This window comes from Pan troglodytes, chromosome 12, assembly GCF_028858775.2.
Source record: "Pan troglodytes isolate AG18354 chromosome 12, NHGRI_mPanTro3-v2.0_pri, whole genome shotgun sequence".
Lineage (NCBI taxonomy): Eukaryota > Metazoa > Chordata > Mammalia > Primates > Hominidae > Pan > Pan troglodytes.
This window is the reverse complement of record NC_072410.2, coordinates 64,926,946-64,939,645: the sequence shown is the minus strand read 5'-3', so window position 1 is coordinate 64,939,645 and position 12,700 is coordinate 64,926,946. Positions and strand designations below refer to the sequence as shown.

Below are 12,700 nucleotides of genomic sequence, written 5' to 3'. Positions count from 1 at the left end.
ATTGAAAATAATAAAGAAGAACAAATAATAGTATCACATATATGAAACAAGCACCAACATGTAATCTATGATTACATTGCAATGCTATAGAATTCAGAGGAAGGAGGAGGTAATTTGGGCAAGAGTGGTAAGGGAAGGCTGTGTTCAGTGAATATAATGAGGAACAATTTGAATGATAGGCAAATAAGGAAGGAAAGTAGGGAGAGAGGAAGGGAATGACCTTAGAAATCAAACAAACCTACTTTCTCCTATTATACAGCAGTAACATAATTTTCTTAAGCTGGAAGAGAGAAGTGATAGGAACACAAAAAGAATTCAAGTTCCTACTACCAAGGTATTGTCTGCCTGTGATAGGAGACTACATTTTTTCCAGTTTCCAGTAACCAACCTCATTCAAGGAAAGTGGAGAGTGGGATCCTAAGATCAATAAAATACAATCTTTGATAGGGGTTGGCAAACTTTTTCAGTGAAGGGCCAATCAGAGAACAAATATTTTAAGCTTTGGGGACCATGTGGTCTCTTAGAGCTACTCAGTTCTCCCTTGGTAGGGTGAAAGCAGCCATATAGAATATGTGCGCAAGTAAACATAACTGAATTCCAACAAACTTTATTTACAAAAACAGGAAGCCAACTGAATTTGGTCCATGAGCCAAAGTTGGCCAGCTCCTGTTCTATGAGTATATTAAATAAAAAATAAGAGATATACTTAAATTCAATTAAATCTAATCCCAATTACACTGTTAGAAAATATTAAATTTGAACTCAGTTTTGCCAGAGTATGTTCTCTTAACTATTATTGTTTCTGTTAGAAACTAAGGCAATGCCTTACTTTGTCTCTCAAGATTTTTCTGTTCAAAATAGCTTTAGAAATTAAAGAGGTAAGTTAATTGCTGTTCTACTAGAAAATGGTGGATTTTTTTTCTCACAGTCCAGATTATTCAATAAGTAAAACCTAGGTAGGAATTAAATTGGTACTCTGAGTATTAAGTTAATAAAATCAAGATTTGCAGAAAAGTTAAATTTTGAACCTAATTTGCATGGCTTATTATAATTGTATTATTTGCATGGCTTTCATAATCTCCAATTCACATTAATCTTACCTATTATTTTGGCCCTGCATTCTCCTGAAACTTTCAATTCACATTTCCATGAAAGTTAGAAACCCACTCAGAGAAGCTTTCATTTCCTTAAGGGAATGTACTGTTGTGTCTTCAACCTTCAGAAACGTTGCTGAAAGCATCATATATTAATGACACGTTGCTGAATTTTAGAAATAGATTTATATTATATAAAACCTAGAATGTCACAAGGAAAAGTAGAGTAATACAATATCCACATGCAGATCTAACTGTCACTTCTACCTCCTAACCTCTCTGATAAGTCAAGAATCTTCTCTACTTGAGCACCACCAGACCCAGAAAGAGGTGCTTACAGAGTCCAGCCAATTCAACCATTTCTGTTAAATGGTTGGGAGTTCATTTACTTTCCAATGTAAAGCAAAAAAGATTATTTGAAACTAATTCAGCTTAAGTAAACCTGTGGCCAAATGTATTATACAGTTAAAGTTCTATAATTAATCACAGCCATATCTTCTATCACAAAAAGTAAAAATTATACAAATATGAGTATTATGTTAGATGTTAGATATTTGTAATATAATATCAATATTGTATATAATATTAAATATATTATAATATTGCCTATCATATATATTAAATATTATAATATGCAAAAGAATATATTCTTTAAAAAATTTGCAAATATTTAGCTAGACTAGGAGGGCCTACACGTGCAGGAAGGTCCTTCGTGTCCAGTTAGTACTGACTCATCATTATTTTCTCATTTTCCTCATTTGTTCTGAAGGTTAAACTAGTGAAAACCACTTTAAATAGGGGTTTATGAAGAGTATTGCCCAAGTGGCTAAGGGTACAGCCTTCTGAGGCCAAAACTTGGATGAGTGAATTTCAAGTGGCCAGAGGGTCATTTTTCTCCAGTTGTTTAGATGGCCCTGAAAGTCAAAGCCAGAGAAACAAAGGAAACTAGAAGACCTGGATGCAGGAGAGGAAAAACCTGGGATGGATGAAGGAAATGTAAAAGTCTCCAACTGCTTGTAAGTGACTACTGGGGTGGCAGCCTGGTTTAGAGAGTGCATGAAACAGTTGGGGCATGTTCTGCGCTCTAAACAGAGAATCTCTTTCTTCTCCCTCAAAAAAAATTAAATAATATTCTAAGATCCTTTGCAATTCATGCCTTTTGGGAAACTAAATGGGGATACATATATTTTGTTTTTTTTTCATGTACTTTTTGGTGTTGAATGCAGTCAGGCTGCAAACATTTCACTAGATTTAATATTTTTTAAAAATTTCAAAGTGAACAAGAATTTTGACATTGCATATAATATCCAAAATGTTCAGGAAATTATAAATCAGGATGTAGAAATTATCATATGTACTAGCATTATATAAATCATAAAATATTATAGAGCCAATATATGAACACAATGCAGAATATGTGTGGAGATGTTTTATTTCTTTCTTTTTTCTGCCCAAGGCAAAGCTGGGTACCACTGTCAGTGCTCTTCTCTATAGTTTAAAAAAAAAAAAATTACACTTCTCAACAGTAAAGCAAAAAAGAGTGTGCATTCATCTGGAAAATCCTCAGGCCTGGACAGAAGAATCCCTATTGCCATTCAAACCCTTACGATAATCTAATCTAGAGAGAGATTTTTCTTAATGAATGAAAATGGCTTCGAATGACTATAAACCTATGTTAAATTAGCACCCTGTTAACTTAATACAAATACCATCTTAAGCCAACTGAAATTAAATGATCCCTAAAAAAGATGATTTTGAGACTTACCAGTCTTTATCTAACTAAAAAGAATTTTTATTTCAAGTGATAGATAAATGTCATTTAACTTATTATCTGACGATCAAACTTCAAGCAACCTGACCTAGCTAGAATAATACTTCAAATATAGAAATTCATTTTTTTAAAAAATCCCTAAATGACAAATTGCAAGAAAGAAAGAAAGAAAGAAGGAAAGAAGGAAAGAAAGAAAGAAAAGAAAGAAAGAAAAGAAAAGAAAAGAAAAGAAAAGAAAAGAAAAGAAAAGAAAAAGCAAGCAAACCAGCAAGCCCTTACGATCTTGCTCTGCTCAGGTAACCTGAGGCCCCCCATACAGCTGGCTGGGAAATAAAGCCAGAGAGTAAAACGTCAGAACTGGGAGACACTGCAGGTGCCACCAGCAGGAAAAGACAAAAAACTATGCAAATCAAGCAAAGCTATAAAAGCAAAGGCCTTTAGCATTATTTGTGTAGAAATAAACTGTCCATGAATTTAAATCAAAAGTATTTATAACACTTTGAGTGTTAGAGCATAAGAAGATGAACTTTATGAAGTTAAGAGAGTGATTCCCAAATTCAGCGTGCATCAGAATCACCTGGAGGACTTGTTGAAACACAGAATGCTGAGCTCCGCCTCAAGTTTCTGATTCAGTAATTCAGGGGTGAGGGCCAAGAATTTGCATTTCTACCAGGTGCTCATGTAATGCTGATGCTACTTTTCCAGGAACTGCTCTTTGAGAACCTTCTAGTAGGATACAAAACATCATTCTTTAATGAAGAATCCGAAAAACTGAGAGGCAAACAAAGGGACTCACTCAAAATGAGACAAGGTAAGACAATGTTAGATCCTATATGGACCTATTACACAAAGCCTCATCCTAAAGTGTCCTGTGGTGAGATACTATTCTCACTGTTATTTCAAACCCAGCTTCTTACATGGATAACTAAACTCCCTCGGAACCCATTTTTCTAAGCATGTAGAGCCTTCCTAAAATCAGAAATTCACTTGTGACTTTGTAATGCATTGGCATTATTATCCAACTCAATCTGAGTTGTGGTAGCAACTTGTAAGTATATATACCTCGCTCTATGAACGAGTTGATAAGCTATGACTTCCTTAAAAAACTATCTTTGTTTGTGGGATTGTTTTCAGTGTGTGTGTGTGTGTGTGTGTGTGTGTGTGTGTGTTTCTGGCTGTACTTAGTTTAGTACATCAAACCACATTTAAAATGTACAAAGGGACTTCTCTTTAAAGGAAACATACAGAAACTCTTTTTCTAATGTGAATGACTATTGCACACAAATTGATCTCTCTGATAAGGTGTCTTTTTATGTACCAGTTTTGGCAAAAAGCAAACTTGTCAACACATTGCTCTAACAATTTTAGATTCGGAAAATTGCTTTTACCTTTTTGTGTCTCTCTTGGGGTAATTCTCCTACTTCAAGTTAGCCTCATAAGTAAAATTTTCACATGTGTTACTTTTAATTTCTTTTCATCCTTGAGAAAATGAAAGTATCAAGAGATTCTTGCTTTAGAGTGAAGGGCTTGTTTGAAACTCCAACGCTCCAAGCAATGCCCTAAGTAGGTCAAATTTCCAAGCTGTAATTTCAGCAGACAAATTTGCCTGATTCCCCAAGACAATAAAAGAAGATACTTAATTCAAAAGCATTCAGCTGTCCAATCTTGACCTTCAGGGTCTTTGTGGTCTGGCTTAACTTAATCCAGTAGCCTATGACAACTAAACATTAGCTTCAGCAGGGATACTCATTCCAAAATTCCAAACTGTACTTACATATTTCTCTATTCTGAATATCCTCTATCTTCCTATGTACATTCTATCCACTCATCTTCAAGTCCTACTCTACAAGGCTTTCTTCAAACACTCCACCTCCCAACACTCTCCATTTTCTAAATTCCTCATAAATTTATTTTCTATAAGGCTCATATGGAAACTTAAGATCAAATTTAAGATCACATACTGTCTTGTGAAGGAATTTAACTATTTCACATGTCTGCTTTTATCCTTAACTATGGAATCAGTTTTTAGATATTATGAAATAGCTTATCCAGCACTGGTTTCAACAGCAATTACTTAACACATATGTCTTGAATATTATATGAACAAGTATTCATTTAGTGCCTATTACTATGTGTCTGGACACATATATTATAGTCCTCATACTCCAGTCCAGTTAACCCCTGAATGAGCTCCCTGAAGCGGTTCCCTTCAGAAACTTCCATATTTCTGGAGATTGCTTCACCTCAACAAGCAAGATATATATGGGTTATTTCTTTGCCACAACAGAAGGTAAACAAAGTACTAACACCTTGTATCTCTGCTCTTATTATTCATTGGCCTTTTCTTGGAGATAATTTCCATCCATGTTTCCACTGAAAATATTTTGTGCACCAAATAATTGAAAGTGTCTATGGTGATATGACGGTGGGTTCCAATATTATAAAGTGGGCATTATATATCTTCATAAACAGTGTTAAATGTGATGTTTACTTTGATAAGACATCCACAATGAACATTACCCAGCATGATGGTTAAGAGTCTGGGCTGTGGAATCAGAGATCCAGATTTGAAGAACTACTGCCCTTTACTGATGGTTTGATTTAGGACTAGTTACAAATCTATCCTTGGATGCCAACTAAACATGGGATCAGAATGACCAGTATATAAAGCAGCTTTAAAGAATCAATGTATTGATACCACATAGCTACCATCAATCAATCAATCCCTGCAAAGCACTTAGCAATATGTGGTACAAAATGATCAATTAATAAGTGGTGGTTATAATTCTTTTTAAAGAGATTTTTAGCCCAACAAAGTATAGCTCACACATATGGACTGCTGAAGCACACATACACACACACACACACACACACACACACACAAGTAAGAAAAGTAGCTAAATCCACAGAGCTGTCTGGAAACATTGAGTTCTTAATCACAAGCTTCTGAGTTGCCCAGTCTTAGAGACAACCAGAAATCCTTTTGTTGGTTTTTAAAAGACAAAATAGCCCTATGAGAGATACGGAGAGGGTGCATTCTCCTGCAGAGTGGGCTGCTGAGTAAAGATGGCATCCATGATTGGCTTAAAGTATATCTCCTACAGGACTCATAGTGACAGCTTTCATTTTCTTCTATTTTTCCTTTTAATTCTTTTCCTTGCCTGATTTGCTCTTTCTCCCTCTATTACTAGCCCTAATCAATGCAGCAGGTCAGGTTGAAAGAATGGACAGCTTCTGTGCCACATACATTTAAGCCATTTTAATGCAAATATTGATCGTAGGAGCATAGACACAGGCCGGGCTGCATTTTTTAAATGGACATGCTTTTTTTCTGGGGCTGTGCTACCCATGATAAAATACATCACCATAGATCAGTATTCCACCATCTTTCTATGCATAGGAATGCATAAGCAAATCCAAAAGGTGGGCCAGATTCAATGCCAAGCTTGTGAGCCTCCAAAGCAGGTACTTCAGTAGTCTACTGGACCACATTTGTTTAACCACTTACACTTCCCTCCTCCTGCTTTCTAGATGAGTTATTTTGGTGCACACAGAGACAGACTATCAGACTGGATGTGGTACCTTAGGTCAGAAGAATAGTTGTACCACAACAATGTCTGCTATGCTAAGACACTTCATTGCTGTGTACACAAGATTATCAAAGCATTGTATCTGAGAACCACTGTCCGAAACATATTTAGCAACAGAATCTAAGTCTGACTTGAAATTCAAAAGGAGAGATCAAGGACAGGAAGAAATTCTAAGGGCCACTTTGAAATGTGATACTAAAAAGATTTGATATCCCATCTGTAGGCATTTTTAGGCTGGACTGGAGAGGGAAAAAAAAGAAAAAGAAAAAGAAAACCTGTTTGCACTAAGAAAATTTTCTTGGCCTATTGCCAAGAAAGGAAGTATCACAAACTGGGCACAAATTAACCTAAAACCAAAGAAAGGAGGAAGAAAATAAGTGGACTCAACAGCCTCAAATCACACCAGTTGCTTCAAAGCAATACCGTTGCTTTCAGATGTTTCTCCTTCGATTCTTTTCATAGGGTCTGTGGTTGTTGTTGCTTATTATAACTCTAAAGCCAAATATACTATTACATTTAGTGAGATGTCTGTGGAGATGGAAATGAGACCATCACGATTCTCACTATCATATGCAGTCGTTTTCTACTTCTTTTCCAGAGATCAGCTGGCCCCCACATCTTTATGCAAAGGGGTAAATGCCATCATAAAGAGGGACAAGCAAGATGTGTACACCAGGTGCACAGAATGTTCTCTGTGGGCGGATCAGCCTAAAAGGTGGAGATAACTGGAGGTGAAGAGGAAGCTGAGTGGTATGCAAAGTGGGAGGGAGGCTAGACAGAATGAAGCCTTTGACCTTGGAAGAGCTGCCTACTAGTGAAATAGAGGGAGGGGGAGGGAGAACGGAATGAGGAATTCCTTGCTGTAATATATTCGGGTAAAAATGGGGCTGTCATCTTGAGCTACAAGTTAGAAAGTTATTACTTTTAATATGCCACTGCCTTAGGCCTATACTGTTATGTAAAAGAAAAATAACCTTGTGTGACAGTTTAACATTGATCGATGTGCCTGCCAAATGCAAAGAGATAAATAAGCAGGTGATGAATAAACAGCACTTCAAGTAAAGACATTACGCTGCATGCATAAAACGGCGCCAGGCACCTAGAAGCTGTGGGTGGCCGAAGGTTGGCCATTTCATGCCCACTCAGTAAAGCAGACTTAATCGCTTCCAATATTTTCTGTTAAAAAGCACGCTTAATGAGCCAATTTCACAAGCCCAGAGAAACTGATTATTATCTCTGAGTTCCAACAGAGTTGGTTGTTTTCCAAGAGCCAGGTTTTTTTTTTTCCTTGACGGGATAAAAAACCTTTTTTAGAAAGAGAGAGAGGGGCGTAGGAGAGAGAGCAAGAGAGAAAGGGAGAGAGGGGGAGTGAGGGAACGACCGAGCCAGCAAGAGGGCACTGAGAGCCAGCTGGCAGGGGAGAGATGGCCACTAGATGGCAGTGTTACCCCGCCGTCGGCACCCGGCCCGGGCTGGGAACTGGACAGGAGCATTTGGCGGAAACGTGGCATGGTGAATAACGCTGAGAGCTGCGCCTCGAGAGTTCAGACCCGACCCTCCGCCCTCCTCGGGCCTTTTGTCCACAATTTTTCCATCCTCCAGCCCATACAAGGCGAGGAGACAAAAGGGGCAGTCCCCGAATGGCCTCCCTCTGACAGCCCAGGGCTCTGATTCTTCTATGCAGCCTTCTTTCACAAAGTACAGGGGTCCCTTCGTCCGGTTAGACTGAGTTCTTCCTGAATTTTTTTCTTTTTCTTCTTTTTCTTTTTATTTTTTTACCCTGGGAGGCTTGCAATCTCTGCATCCCTCACAGGACTAAGCATCTGCTTCTGAAGGCATGGAAAATTCCAACAGGATAAACCTATCTCGTTTTTCACCATGTATTTACTTTAGGGCAGGTTCTTTTCTTCTTGCCTCTTATTTTGCACACTTTTTTTTTTCACTTTCAGTAAAAAGTGTGAACAAAAGGAATTTACCCCCAAAGGAAAAGATTGGGAGTAGGGAAAGGGAGAGAGCACCCCTTAGGAAGCCAGCTGTCCTTCAAAGAGTTTCATTATGTATCTTCCTCCAGCTACACAGCAATGTGGTGAACGCCACAGAAACACAGGGTTATTGTCACCAACTGCAGTTATTCAATTGCCACTAGGAGAGAGGACCCAGCAAGGAGACCTCAGCATATAATTAACTCGGATATTTTTTAAAAATTGAAATGAACTGTTGTTAGGTTCTAAATTGAGATGCAAGTTAATTATTTATGAATATTCATAGAAAACTTGAACAATTTCCAAACTTGGTCTTTAGTTTCTCATCAGTTAACCAAATAGTTGATGTGTATTTTTTCTGTAAGATAATTTTCTCTTAATGTGCACTGGAACTACCGACTTCATTAAGATTTTTGAGATTCATTTTGCCTTGTGATGAATCAAAAGGGAATGGACTTAGTAACAGAGAAAATAAAATGTTCATCTCTTATCTTTTACTTATAGTCATACATAAGAGAAGAATGAAATGACACTCAGCAAAATTAGTCAGTTATGGTAACAAAAAAAAATTGGCATATTTGAGGAACATTCAGAAGAAGCAGATCAATGTTCTGTATGTGTATGGGGGAAAAAGGAGGAAGGGTAGGGAGTGTTTGGGGAGTGGAAGGTGGCCATAGATATGAAACCACCGAAAGAAGGAAGGTACCCAACTCCCAGGAACTTATTCCAGGTAATCATGTACCTGTGATGGGTTCAGGATATGCTTCTCCCAACTATGGCACCTTGGCATTTGAAAAACAAGAAGCAGGACAGTCGTCCTTACTTTCTTCTCACCTTTCTCCCTTAGAGCAGGTCATAAAGCCTAGGAAGGTTGCTCTCTAACCTTCTCCCACACTTCTCCTCTGAAGCAGAGCATAAGACCCTAATTCCAAAAGTATCCTCCCTTGATCTGGAGGAAAGGAACATTCTTATTCCTGGAGACAGAGGGACACAGAGAAGGATCAGAGCAAACAGGCCTTGCTAAGCTCCCCCAGTTTCTTGCCATTAGATCACATTCCCTTCATCTTTGCATACTTCCTCATAACTGTTCACTCTTCATCAAACCTAAGCATACAAATTTACAAGTTTACCTGTTTCTCTGGGCATTTTCCTTATGAAGGCTCCCATGTCACACAAAACTTATATTAAGCAAATTTGTATGCTTGTATCTCATTAATCAATCTTTGGTATAGGAGCCTCAGCCATGAAAATAAGTTTCTTCTGCCCTAAAGTGGCCACTATTCTCACTCACTCAGAACAGAAAGCTCCTGTATGTCCACAAGTTCTAGTGGACTGGGGCCCAGTCCACTCTACACATTTACACCTCTTCCATGGCCCTGCCACAAAGCCAGCTATTGAACCGGAAAAACTCATCTCTGCTGAAATAGTAACCAACCACCACACTGGATTTTCAATTGACTGCAGCACTTCGTCCCTAAAGAACAGCCAGCTATTCATTAGGGCCTCTCAAAAGGAAAGTTAAAATTAAGTACACACTGGATACCTCAGTTACGTCTGCCATTAAAGACAAAATGCAGCAAAACAAAATACTAGGATTAAAAGGACATTTCACGGATGCAATTAACTGACAAAAAACCATCCCATTACATGCCAGGGACTGCACTGAACACTGCAGGCAGAGCGCTAAGGATCATGTGTTGCCCTCAAGTAGCTCACTGGCTGGTGGCTTTCACATGGCAATAGAACAGAGAAGCACATGGTGCCCAGAAGCTGGTCCCCACCCTGACCTGTGGGAAGTCCTGAAGGCTCTTATTTATTTATTTATTTTATTATTATTATTTTTTGAGATGGATTATCACTCTGTCGCCCAGGCTGGAGTGCAGTGGCATGATCTCAGCTCACTGCAACCTCCACCTCCCAGGTTCAAGCAATTCTCCTGCCTTGGCCTCCCAAGTAGCTGGGACTATAGGCGCATGCCACCACGCACAACTCAGTTTTTGTATTTCAGTAGAAACGGGGTTTCACCATGTTGCCCAGGTTGGTCATGAACTCCTGAGCTCAGGCAGTCCGCCCGCCTCGGCCTCCCAAAGTGCTGGGATTATAGGCGTGAGCCACAACGCTCTACCCCTGAAGGCTTTTTGAATTCGGAGAAAATTGGGGGAGGGTAACTTAGTGTCCTAGGGCTGCCTTTAAAAATCACCACATACTGGTTGGCTTTAAACAAAAACAATTTATTATTTCACAGTCCTGGAGGTTGTATGTCTGAAATCAAAGTGTTGGCAGAGTTGGCTCTTTCTCCAGGCTCTGAAAGAATCTACCGCACGCGTCTCTCCTAGCTTCTGGTAGTTGCTGGTGATCCTTGGCATTCCTCAGCTTGTGCAGACCTTACTCCAGTCTCTGCATCTGCCTTCACTTGGCCTTCTCCCCTGTGTGTCAGGGTCTCTGTGTCTGTTTTCCTTTTCTTATAAGGCACCAGTGATACTGCATTTAGGGCCCACCCTAATCCAGCATGATTTCCTATTAACTAATTACAGCTGCAAAGTGTCCAATGAATGACTGGATAAACTGTGAGACCTATATATGTATGAATGTAAACACACACATGCATATACACAATGGAATATTATTTAGCCTTTAAAAAGAAAAGGATGCCATTTGCAACAACATCGATGAACCTGGAGGACATTACGCTAAGTGAAATAATTCAAACACAGAAAGACAAATACTACATGATATCACATGTGGAATTTTTTTTTAAGTTGAGTACATAGAAACAGAGAGAAGAACAGAATGGGTGGTTACCAGAAGCAAAGAGCGAGAAGAAAGTGGGAGAAGTAGCTCAAAGGGTACAAAGTTGCAATGATGTCGGAGAAGTCTAGAGATCTAATGGATAGGATAAGGACTAGAGTTAATAATCTTGTATTTTGTGCTGTAAACTTGCTAAGAGAGATTTTAGGTAGTTTACCTTACACACACAAAAAAGGAATTATTTGAGGTGATGGATATGTTCATTTGCTTGACTGTGATAATCATTCCACTATGTGTATCAAAATATCCTGTTGCACTCCTTAAATATATGCAATTTTAAAAAGACTTACTTCCTAATGAGGTAACATTCTGAGGTGCCTAATATACATTCGGGAAAGACACTTATTAACCCAGTTTAGGGACATTTCAAGCAAGGATACCAGATGACTGAAAATATCCTAAGAACTTCAGGTGGTTCCTTGCAGTTACAGGGTAATATGCAAGGGAAATGAGGAGAAAGAGTTGGAAAGAGGCTAAAACAAGTCAAAAAGTTCCTCTTGTTAGGTATTAAAGACTTCAGATTTTCCACTGAAAGGTGGTAAGAAAAAAATAAGTGGGTTTTAAGCAGGTAAGTGTTAGAAACACCACTACCACTCTGGCAGGAGTATAGATATTTGGAAAGAAGGGAAATTAGAAGCAAAGATACCAGTTGGAACACTTTTGCAGTAATGCAAGCAAGATAAGACTTTATAATAACATAGTGCCTGTGAGGATGAAACGAGGAAATACATTTGAATTTTAAAAACAAAATTGTAATTGACAGAATTTGAGTGGATAAGATTATCAAAACACGTGTTGTTGAAGAATGAACATGATGAAAGCTGATGAGATTCCCAGACTTGACCCAGAAATCTGGCCTGAGCAACAAGGTTGATCATCATGTCATTAAGGAAAGTTGGTAATCCATTTTTAACAGGAAGCTAACTTGAATATATTGGAAATTGGTGTGTGTGTATATGTGTGTAAGTTGTGTAAGATTTTGCATAAGAGAGGCTGGGACAGAAATGCAGTTTTGGAGAAAGAAGCCTCAAATTAGATTGAGCTCCCTGAAAAGGTGAGAGTAGCTGTCCAAGATGGAAGAGAGAGCTGGAAGAAGCAGGAGATGGATCTCAGTGCCAGCACTGAAGAGAATTCACAATGGGACTGAGAAATTCAAGGAGGGAATGCAAGGAAATCTTCACACGATGACTGAGGCCCCCTCTCCTGACACTTGGCTGTAAAGGGCAATGGAGGCACAGGGCTGGTTGTATTGGGAATATTGGGGGAAAAAAAGAAGGATGCTGTTGAAGAATAGGATGATGTTTTTGTTTCTTTGTTTAAAATGAGAGTGAGTTAATCCTTTTTATGTTACAGATATGAAAAGCCTTCATAGAGGAAGAGGATGAAGGGGCAGGATAAAGAAGGAATAGTCAAGAATGTAAGAGAAGGAAATCAAGAACAGGAGTTGAGCCTTTC

The 12,700-nt window shown here is 38.6% G+C and overlaps 1 protein-coding gene across 1 annotated transcript in view; it reads right to left on the bottom strand.

Annotated features, from left to right (window-relative positions):
* LOC134807785 (formin-2-like) overlaps nucleotides 1-12,700 on the bottom strand; it is a 499,018-nt gene that overhangs the window by 199,823 nt on the left and 286,495 nt on the right. The gene's annotated exons all lie outside the window — the stretch shown is intronic.